We start from the raw sequence: 11,500 nt of genomic DNA, 5'->3' as shown, positions 1-11,500 counted from the left end.
CGGGGCGCCTGGGGGCACCCGTGACGCAGGGGGGCCCTGGGGGTCTGAGACCCATCGTGGGGCCACCCTCAACTGCGAAACCTTGGCCGCGCCCCGCAGGGGAGCCCCAGAGCAGGGCGCGCTGGGGAGGGGGTGATGGGGCGGGCAGGGGTGCGCACTCGTTGCTCACCCCGCCAGGGCGCCCGGGTGAGGAGGAGGAGGCGCTAGCGCGCGCTGCAGACACCAGAGGGGCCCCTTGGCTCCCCGGCAGCCTCTGTCTGTCCCCTGTGGGGACGGTCCCTCCAGGGGCTGCGTCTGGAGGGGGTTGGTGAAGGGAACCAGCTAGCAGAAGGGGGTGTGTCCGGTGAGGACCTGACGTGAGGGGTGAACAGGATGCCCCTGAGACGCGTGTCCTCCGCCCACCTCTTCAGTTCCCAGGCCCAGGCCCCGCTCCGAGCGGCTCTGGGGCTCCCTGCGCACCCCTCCCCCCGCACGGGCCACGCGCCTGGAGGACTGGACGCAGGCGGGGTGGGCAGGGCGGGGTCCCCTCTGCGCAAGGGGTGGGGGGCTGCAGGGAAAACCAAGAGAAGCAGCGCCCAGGAGGGCGTTAAGGGACGCGCCCCAGAGTCCCCAAGTCCGGCTCCGAGGCGGGGAGCGCCTGGCCAACGTTCCGGCCCCGCCGCCTCCCAGCGGCGCCTCAGCCCAAATGCCTGCTCTGCCCCAGGCTCTTGTGCGCAAGAATAAATGTCTTTTTTCAAAAACCGCGGGTGCTTCCCGAGGTGCCCCCGCCCCGCAGGTTCGGCTCCTCGTGGCCCCTCGGTCCGTCTGCCGCCTGTCCCGCCCTGCCGGCGAGGACCCTCCTCCAGGGCCGCAGAGAAGCCCGAGGGGAGGGTGCGCGTCCGAGCCTCCAAGGACATCCCGGGCCCGCGGAGCCGGCCTGTGCCTACGCGCCTCTTCCGGCGGCCACGCCAGACGCCCGCGGGCGCCAGGGCAGGGGCGACGCCGGGACAGCCCCTCGCGGGCTGACGGGCGGCTTTCTGTCCACGGGCCTCACGATCGAGCTCGGGCCTGCCATGCACAGGGACGGGGACGTGCGGAGCCCGCGGCCACACAGCAGGATCCCTGGACCCCTCGAAGGGCAGAGCGAGGACAGCAGGGCCAGCAGAGGCCGCAGCGAGCGGCTGGAGGGGCGGGCGGGAGGGGCGGGAAAGCAGCCCCCACCAGCGGGCAGTCCGGGCAGCGCCAAGGGCCCGACCGCACTGGGCCGCGCCTGGCCCCACGGAATGGCTTCACCTGAGCGAGAAGCTGGCCTGCGCTCTGAGGCCGAAGATGCGGACCCTCCTGGTCATCACTTTCCTGACGGCCTCTGAAGTCTTTGTTCCTAAACGGTAGATGACGACGGGGTTCAGCAGTGGGGTGACCACGGTGTAGAAGACGGAAATGATCTTGTTGATTTCAGGGGACAGGTGGGCATTGGGGCGCACATACATGGAGATCATGGTCCCGGAGTAGATGGTGACCACGGCCAGGTGGGAGCCGCTGTGGAGAAGGTCTTCGCGGGGCCGGAGGCAGAGGGGATCCTTAAGATGGTGGCCACGATGAAGACGTGGGACACGAGGGTCGAGAGGAGGCACACGCGCAGCCGGCGATGGACAGAGCGAAGATGACCATCTCGGTGACGCAGACGCGCGAGCAGGAGAGCCGCATGGAGGGACAGGTCGCAGAAAAAGTGGTTGATGCGGTTGGGGCCACAGAAGTCCAGCCTGAAGATCATCAGTCAGGGCAGGACCCCGTGCCCACCCCGGTCACCCAGGAGATGGCCACTAGCTTGGCGCAGGTCTCGGGGATGCATCAGGAGGGGGTAGTGCAGGGGGCTGCAGATGGCCAGGTAGCGGTCATAGGCCATCGTGGCCAGGAGGAAGCACTCGGTGGCCCCGAAGAACACAAAGAAGTAGAGCCGGGCCATGCAGGCGGAGAAGGAGACGGCACGGCCCTGGGACAGCAGGCCGGTGAGCAGTGGCGGCACAACGGTGGAGGTGTACCAGACCTCCAGGAAGGACAGGTGCTTGAGGAACGTGTACATGGGCATGTGCAGCCGCCAGTCATGGCTCGCCATGGCGATGATGACGACGTTCCCTGCCACCGTGAGCACGTAGATGAACAGAAAGATGGCAAACAGCAGGGACTGCCACTAGAGAAGGTTCTGGAACCCCAGCAGCTGAAACTCAGTGACAGCAGACACATTTGGGGGCTCCATCGCCTGCAGAGGGGAAGAGACCTTGGAAAGCACTGCGGACAAGGCATGAAAATCCTCGGTGCTATCTGGAACATGAGAGACTGTCTTCGAGCACTCCCATCTCCATGACAGCTTTCTGGAAGAATGTGCGTGGCTCCACCTGGCTTTTAGACCACTGTGGTTTCAACCTGCTAGGCAAAGGGGGGCACAAGAGTTGGGGGAGGGCCTCAGCAAGCTCCACTCACCAGGCTCTCTGAGATCTAGAAGTTTCAGGTTCAACACCACAGGTAAGAAGGGGCTCACTGAGCCAAACACAGGAAATACAATTAATAGCTGGGCCTCCCGGGTGGCGCAAGGGTTAAGTCTCAGCACTGTGAAGCTGTTGCCAGTCACTAAGGCATGAGTTCAATCCCCGGCCAGGGAGTGACCCACAGGGCGAGGCAGACCTCTTCTGTCTCCCCGCTGCTCCCCTCAGCAGCGTGTTTCAGTAGATCCACCTGTTTTGCTCCCCACTCTGTCTCTGGTCTCTGGTAAATCCTCTCATCCACCCACCCCCCAACCTTTGGCCTGTACCCCAGTTCTTGTATGCAAAAATAAATAAACCTTTAAAAAATTAATAGCTATGTTTTCCTGGAAAGGTCCTGGGCCCTTTCCTCCCACAGGTGACCCTCATCTGGAAACAGGTCACACCTGTCCCGTCTCCCAGCCCCAGGAGACTGTGTTCTGCCCTCCGTGTTTATGGACACCTCCTCCGGGCACTTGAGCATCTGAGTGTGTCTGTGTGTGTCTGTGTGGCCTGGGCTGAGCCAGCCTGCATCTCCACTGGTACCTTCTCACCCAGGTGGACACCAGCTTTGTCATCGGACTTTGTGTCCAGTCAACAAGTCACCCCTCCTTTTTTTCAAGGTCTAGCCTAGTTCTGGACGAAGCCAGCATCCGCCCCGCATCAGGGGCTTCCCTCATCAAGGACTGAGCGTAATGACACCTCTATATTGCCCAGGCCCAGGACTCCAGCCGCAGGCCCTTCCACCTCCCTCCCTCTCCCCTAGTGACTATTTCAGGCGCTTCTCCAAAACCTTCCAAGACTTTTTGTGTAGGAAAGTGATGAAGCTGAAGTACCCGGAGGCCCTCCTTCACCGCCTCCCCCTGTCTCCCCAGGAGCCCGATGGGTGGTGCATCACCCCGTCCTCTCCCCTCTCCCGCAGAGGCTGCACCTGAGCCGGCTGTGGCTTTATTTGGTCTCTTGCCCAAATTAACCGACAGCCCCCTGGAAATGCCGCATCCCCCCAAGGAGCGCCTCCCCTCCCACCAGACTGTTCCAGTCTCCCTGCGCCCCAGGCACACCCGTCCTTCCTCCTGCGAAAGTGGACAGAGCAGCTGCCACAGCAGAGGCCTCTGCTAGGCTGGAAACCAGAGCGCAAAGCAGAAGCTTTGGCGAGGGGCTTGGGCGTGAGGCTGCAGGGAGCGGCCAGTTCAGGGCTCCGGAGCCATGGTCCCTGGAGCTCTGCAGTGAAAAAGGCCCCTGGCTCCACCTGCTGGCTGCGCCCAGGAGCTGGCCCTGCTGCGTGGTGTCTGCTCTGTGCCTAGGGCAGGCCTGCCCTGCTCCCTCCCAGCCGCTCCCCTCCTCCTCAGAGGCACCAGACCTCTGGGTCTCTGTTCTGACCCCATCTCAGCTCCTGCGCACAGCACAGACCGCAGTCTCTGGCCTTCTCTGCTCACTGCTGTTCCTGGGTCCTGCCCCGGGGCAGGCTGACCCCAGGCCAGTCCAGGAGCCCAGGCTGAGGGGAAGCGTGACCCCACAGGGCAGCGAGTGATGCAATTCACTTTGGAACATGGTCCTTTCCTGCCATTGCTCCCACTTCCGTGACATGAGCAGTGACCGGAAAAAGGCAGAATTTAAATGCCGAGACCACCAGGGCCTGGTTGACGGGGTCAGCATGGGCAACGTGGTTGGGTCACAGGGCATTTGGCCCCATTTCTGAGTCACATAAAGTCCCTCTCAAACGCAGTCAAAGACACAAGGGAAAAAGGACCTGCTGGACCTAGCCCTTTGCGGCAGGACGGGGTGCCGGGGTGACAGGGTGGGGGGTTGGCGGGGTGGGAGGTGCGAGCAGGTGGTGGGGTGATGGGGGGGGGTGCAGACCTGCTTGGGGCTGACATCAAGTCCTGGCTATTCCAGGGACTGGATCACCTGATTTACAATGAGCTCAGCCAACAAGACCCGTCCCGAGGCAGAACCTCCCAGGTGCCAGCCCCACATCTCATTTCACAGCTTTCCTAGAGCCTTTATGGAAATAAACATGCCCCAGTACCACAGACCTCCCGCCATTCAGGGCCACCAGGCGCCTCTGGGCTAGGGCCTCCCTGCTGCTCTCCAGGCACCACAGGGCGGGCGATCGCACCTGGACAGAGCATCCGCAGGGCCTGCAGCCTCAGGCTCACAGCCCCTCGCCCACAGGCATGGCCTCTGGCTCCAAACACACCTCTCCTGGTGGCCTTCTGAGCCCTGGGCCTACCTGTCCATCTCCCTGGCACACGGCGCCCACGGTCCTCCCTGCTGCCGGCTCGGCCCTCCTGCCCTCCGCCCTGCACGCCGGCCCTGGCTCCCTTCTGCGAGCTGCGACTGGCCATCTTCTGCGGGTGATGCGGCTGGAACACGCTCCACCTTTCAACAACCCAGGTCTCCTGGGGCCTGGCCTTCGGGGAATCCTCCTCCCAGGTATTCTTCCACGGTTTGCCAACTGAGTTAATAAGCAACAAAAGCAAACTTTTGAGACTCCCCGCTGCCCAGGGGGCTCAGGCACGGGCGGCACCCCTGGGACCCAAGGAGTTCTTTGGAAAACTTTTTTAAAATGTAGCTTAGGGTGGCCCCGGAGATGCTGAACTGGACTGACTCAAACAAATGGGTGTTTCTTGAAAATCTAGGGAGCAGGTAACCAGGGGCCCATCCTGAGGACAGATGGGTGCCAGCGGCCTTCCGCTTCACACTGCAGTTTCAGGTACGCCCACAAGAGCACATCCACGCACCCACGCGGTGAGACCCCCACCCAGGCCAACTTCCAGCGACCAGGGCACCTGCGCCGAGGGCGTCTCCCAACTCCACAAGGAAAGTGCAGCATCTCAGCCGGGAAAGACCTGAGCAGAGCCCTCCACATGCCCCTGCCCCCTTCTTACCAGCAGGACCAGAGGCCGCTGCATGGGGGGGCACTGTCCCGCGACGCACTTGTGCTTGACTTAATAACTTATTTTCCAAAATAATGTTATCCGTGTGTATATTTTTCAGAAAACTTGCAGACAGAAGACGGCCAGGGCACGGCGCGTGCACGAGTGCCCGCTGTGAACACGCTCGGGGCACGGGCGGCTGCACACGCACAGGTGCATTTTGGGGCACTGGGTGAGGAGCCGCTGCAAGCTCTAGCTGGCACCACCGGGTCTTGGGGTGCCCGCGGCGCCAGGAAACCTGAGTTCATGGGGGCGAGGCTGTGGGGAAGAGTGTCCAGGCTCCTGGATGGGGTCCCGGGCAGGGTCCTGGGCAGATTGGGGTCCACTACACTCCACCCGAGTTGGCCCCCTGATGGCCCACCCCCCAAGTCTCCTGTTCCTCACAGGCAGCATGCACCCTGCGGCTGCGGCCTTGGCTGGCCTTAGCCCCTCTCCATCAGAGTCTTTCTCACTGCTAGAGGTGGGGAAGATAACAAGCTGCACCCCAGACTGTGGGCAGGCTTCTTCCATGAGGTCTTCACACTGGGCCCCCACTCTTTGCCTGGCATGCCGCGGCCAGGGGAGGAGAGCAGTGCAGGCACCCAGGGAGCAGGCGAGCAGGCAGGTGGGCGGGTTCCAGCAGGTGAGAGCACAGGGTACAGAGGGACCTGGGGACGCCCAGGCCACCCACCCCATCAGCGCTGCCACGTGAGGGTGGCCGGCAAAGGGCGCTGGCACGCAAGCCCCACAAGGTCACCCCAGCACTCACGTGCCAGCAGGCGACCAGCCTGAGGCTTGGCCTGAGGAGCCTGGGGGGGGCGCCCGGATCAGGTGTGCTGACATCCGAGGGGCCCCTCGCCTTGGCAGACGTGCGACGGAGGAAAGGCTGGAAAACGTCACCTCCAAGAGGCAGCAGGGCCATGGCAGACACGCGCCCCAGCTGTGTCCTGAGCTGGCCGGCCAGAGCAGGCTTCCCCCAGGCTTCCAGTCCCGGCCCTGGGAGCACATGCAGGCCCAGGACTGGCCTCAAGACCTCTCTGCGCCCCAGGCTGTCCTCTCCACTCCCCAGGCCCCAGCCTCCACTGCCTGACCAGCCCCAGGCGCCTGTGCCATCCCCGCAGCACCACTCCGGCACGCGTCCTCACCCTGGCACGCGCCCTCGTCCCCAGCACAATGGCCTGCTCTCACTCAGGCAGGCGCCCCTGGGTGCAGGTGCACCATCAGCTACAAGTCGGCATCTGTGTATCCGTCTCCACCAAGACAAGCTCACAGATACTTTGAGATGTTCAAATCCTCACCTGGAAGTACCTTCCAGAATCCCTCCTTCCTCTTTCCCACGCAGTCACTGGGGCACTTCCTCATGCCCACGCGGTCAGCCCCTCCATCCCGCACAGGGGTCGGGCAGGGGTGCCGGAAACTGCCATCGGTGGTCACTCTCACGCTGACCAGATGTGCTGAAGTCACCTCAGTCTAGGCAAAGTGACCTGCCCCCTTGGCGCGGTGGTGCGTGGTCCCGGCCGGCCATTTCCTGGGGCGGCTGAGTTGGGGCTTTGCTCATCCCATGGAGGACCCCAGCGCAACATGGCCGGAGCCCAGGGATTGGGGCATGTGGGGTGCACCAGGTCCAGGGGTGGGAGGGCTGCCCAGGCAGGGGCAGGTCTGTGAGGCAGGGAAAGGGAAGCAGGAGTCCAGGGGGAGCCCTGGCGAGCTGTGGGGGCAGCCACCCCACGGGCCCAGGCCGGGGTCTGGGGGCCAGGGTGTGTTGTACTCGCTGGGGACGGGGCAGTCAGCAGAGGAAGCCTGGCCAGGAGCTTTCTCATGGGGGTACTCCAGGGACTCGGCAGTTACAGGAGGGGTGGAATCTCTACCCATAAGGGTAGAGGCGCCGCTCCAGACGGGCCTTCAGGAGGAGGTCTTCCGGGTCCATGGAAGGAAATTCTAAGACTCACACTTGAAGCCCCGCACGGAGCATCACTGGGTTCGGTATGAAAAAGGGAATGATTATAAAACTCCTGAGTTTCTTCAGAAGTTTCATAGATGACAGTTATTCATCAGAGCACAGTGTGGACAAAGTCTGGATCCAGCTCAAGCAGTGCAAACCCCGCCTCTGAACAGGGTGAGGGGGTGCCCCGATGGTCTGTCTAGACCTGCTCTCAGAACCACTCCCAGACCCATGGGCCCTGGGCGTGGGCTCAGTGCGGGGGAGGGTCCAGTACCCCAGGCCTGCTGGTTACCTCAGATGTGCCTTCCCCAGAGTGCTGAGGGCCCTGGGCGTGGGCCTCAGGGGAGCCAGAGACCTCTCTGCTCCCTCTACCTGGGGGATTCTGCAGTTTGGACCCTTCGAGGCCCAGCGAGAGAGACTTCTTTTATCATTTAAACCCCCTCTGGAATTAAGCAAGTGAAGCGTGGGCACGACTTCCAAGGTCACCACATGGAGGTAGCATCTTCACCAGCCCCCCCCCCCGCCAAGTTATTAAGAGGAGAACCTCCTCCTCCCCAGGCTGGGGCCACCCTCCTCCCCAGGCTGGGGCCTCCCTCCTCCCCAGGCTGAGCACCCAGCGGGAGGAGCCAGCTCAGAACAATTAGCCCTGTCAGGCAAGTCCCAGAGTACCGCCTTCCTTCCTTCCTTCCTCTGGGGCACAGTGTGTGCGGGGGTGATGGGTTTGCATTTATTAAATGCAGGTCAGATGCCAGACCCCGCCATACCACCCAGGCCAGCCCAAGGCCCAGGGCCCACCAGCTGCAGGCGGAGAGAGTGGAGGTTCCCGGGGAAGAGGGGGCACCAGGGCATGGAGGGGGTTCGCCAAGGCACAGAAGGGGGTGTGCCAGGACACAAAGGGGGTACCAGGGCACAGAGGGGGTGTGCCTGGGCAAAGAGGGGATGCCAGGGCACAGAGGGAGTGCTAGGGCACAGAGGGGGTGCCAAGGAGCAGAGGGGGGGTTAGACCAGGGTCAGAAGGGAGGTCTTGCCTCCAGGTCCTTCACCATCATGCAGGCTTTCGGGGCAACCGCAGGGTGATAGTAGGGTCCCGCTCATAGGGCCACCAAGGAATCGCGCACATAAACGTCGCTGCACATGGGTAGGGCAGGTCGGAGCCTGTCAGCTGAGTTGCGGGCCTAGCAGCCTGCTCACAGGTGGGGTGCACCCTGTGCCAGCCCCACGTCCACCTAGGGGAGCTGCTTTCCATTCATCAGGGTCTCCCCAGGAAAAGTGTGAAACTACCAGGACGTTTGATTCCCACGGCAGGGAAGCTGGGAACCCTACCCAGCAGCCCAATGAGCCACATCCCCAGCCCCCAGAGAGGGCCTGCGAGCCCGGGGCTGCCCAGTGACCGCCCGTGGGCGCCTCCCCGCCCAACAGCCCCTGGCGGCGGCCACAGGCCCTGGCCTCACCTGGAAAGAAAGTCAGAGCAGGGCCGTGCGCCCCGCGCCTCTAATGGTTAGAATTTCACCTTCAATTTCCAAAACAGTATTTTTTGATTTTGCTTTTTAAGGGTCCAGCTCTGATGACATTACTTCTTACAAACTTTGAAAATGTGCTTATTTCTAAGCAAAATAACTGAAGATAAACTTGTACTTTTTTTTGAGTGCTTTGCCTCATGCTGATTTCCCTCTTGGAAAACCCTCTTTATAGGCCACCGCCTCCGCACCAGCTGGCCGGTCGCTCTCCCTTTGTGTCCTGCAGCAGGGAGGGCTTCTCTCTGCACCCCCATGCTCGCCTGCTGGTCTGGGAGGACCTGGGGTTCCCATTCTCGGTGCTCACTGAGGTGAGCAGGGGCTGTGCCCCGAGGGCCAGGCCATGGTCCCCACAGGGAGAAGGCGGGGCACAGGGCAGGGCCTGCGGGCAGGCAGGGTTTGGTGTCTGGGCAGTGCTGGCTGGTGTCCAATACCCAGGTGGGGCTGGCCCCACAGTCCGCGGGGACATGGGCTGTCCCTCAGGACAAGACCTGCAGTGCTGTCCTCTGAAGCCCTGCTGACCCTGGCAGCACGCCGGCCGAAGAGGCCTCTGAATAAAATGTGCACAGGAGACATTCTCGAATCATCGAATCACTTAAAAGAGCAAGGGAGCTGCTCTTGAGGTCAGACAGGTGTCGCCTCACTGCTGGGGTGAGGGACAGGCACCTGACAGCAGAGTGGGGGTGGCCAGAGGGGCGGGCGGGCAGTGCATGGCTCCAGGCGGGAGTGACACGCAGTGCACACCAGGCACCCACTATAGAGTGAACACACCTGACAGGTGTGCGTACCTGGGGCTCCTGGGTGCCCCTGTGGGAAGTGGGCAGGGGCGAGCCGAGGACCAGCTCAGGGTCGCCAGGGTCGGGGTACCCTCCCACTCCCCAGGAGTGGCTTGCTTCCCTCTGAATCCTGCAGAAGTCAGCATGGAGGTGCCCTATGTATAGCGCCTATGCACTTGGACTACGCTGACTACACTCACCAGCCCTGACTGTGCTCCCAGCCCTTGTGCTACCTGTGCTGACAACTGACTCCCCTACGATATTAACAAATGTACTATTAATCTAGTATTAATAGTACTCAAAAAGTATTCACTAACCTCACTACATACTAGTAATGCTAACTTAACTCTACCAACAATACTAACTTCACTCACCTTACTAGCAATATTAACTACACTACAAATAAATGAAACTACACAAACGAAAAATGACAAATGAGATATAAATGTAAAAATATGATTAAAAACAAACTAATTAGAAACTAACCACTAAATTTAAGAATAAAACAGAACAACAAACACCAATAGAACAAACAACAATTAGAAACTAAAACCTGAAAAAAAAACAAAAACAAAATAAAAACCCAGAAAAACGACAAAGGGGAAGAAAGAACAAACAATGAAACAAGAAAAGAAGGGAAAATGGGGGAGATTACTCAAAAAATCAAAATCAAAAAACTAAAAACTGAAGTAAAAAAATAAACAAAAGAATAAAGATAAAAATATGAGCCAATAACAAAACAATAAAGGAAAATAAAAAACAAAGAAATAAAAGGAAACAGAAAAAATTAGAAAAAAATATAAGCAAATACAATAAAATCAAGGAAAATAAGGAAAAAAACAAAGAAAGAAAAATAAAGTAACTAAAATAAATAGCCTAAACAAACAACTAAATAAGTAAACCAATAAATAAACCAAAAGAAAACCAAATACCCCAAAACTCGCTCTCACTCTCTCTGTCGGCGTCCGGGGTGCACAGGTCACTGTCCAAATCTTCCGGCTCCTGAGGACACAGGCGCAGTCCGGGCGGGCCTGATGGAGGAGGTGCCGGTGCCGTCACAAGGGCTCTTTGTGGCGTCAGAGCCAGAGGCCACAGCCATTGGCAGAGGGAACCCCCAGCGGTTTCTCAGCCTTAACGAAAAAGCTGCCGCTTAGCGACAACCCTTGGAATGCCCGAGAGGCCCTTTCATTTGTCCTGAGCAATCCCGTCCTGGGTTTTGGCTTTTCCAGGCATCCCCATCCTGACCCTGCCTTGTGCAGATGCTTTACTGTCGCGCTCACACTGTGGAGAGAACAGCAAACAGGGGGCGCAGGCGGTTGAGCACGTGCTGGGGAGCTGTCCACAGCCTCTGCCGCGCCCGCGAGGGTCCCACTTGGCGAGCAGACCTCGCCTGGCTTGCCTGCTGCGCCCCTCAGCAGTGGATTTCAGTCAGTCTGCCTGTTCTGTTCCCGGCTCAGTCTCTGGGGAATCCTCTCACCCTCCCACGCATCTGGCCTGCACCCCGGTGCTTGTATAAATAAAATGAATCTTTAAAAAAAATTAAAAAAAAAGGAGGCACAGTTACTAGTGTTGGAAAGAACTAGTAAAGTTTAAATTCTAAAATTTTCAAGAGGTCATTTCAGGATTCTTTTTTTTTTTAAGATTTATTTATATATTCATGCAAGCACTGGGTACAGTCAGAAGTGCAGGAAGGTGAGAGGATTCACCAGAGCGGGGAGCAGAACAGGCAGACTGACGAAGTACACTGCTGAGGGGAGCAGCGGGCAGCAGGAGAGGTCTGCACGCCATGTGAGACCCTCCTCTGGTGGCCGGGGAGCAACCAGGGATGGAACCAGCGCTGCAGAGGCTGCGG

At 59.9% G+C, this 11,500-nt stretch overlaps 1 pseudogene; it reads right to left on the bottom strand.

The window, feature by feature from the left end:
• Positions 1 to 1,268: 1,268 nt before the first annotated feature.
• Positions 1,269 to 10,612, bottom strand: LOC119251155 (olfactory receptor 11L1-like; annotated as a pseudogene).
• Between the last annotated feature and the right edge of the window lie 888 nt (positions 10,613 to 11,500).

This window comes from Talpa occidentalis, unplaced genomic scaffold, assembly GCF_014898055.3.
Source record: "Talpa occidentalis isolate TD23 unplaced genomic scaffold, MPIMG_talOcc4v2.1 talOcc4.2, whole genome shotgun sequence".
In the NCBI taxonomy this organism is placed as follows: Eukaryota; Metazoa; Chordata; class Mammalia; order Eulipotyphla; family Talpidae; genus Talpa; species Talpa occidentalis.
This window is presented reverse-complemented; position numbering and strand designations above follow the sequence as displayed.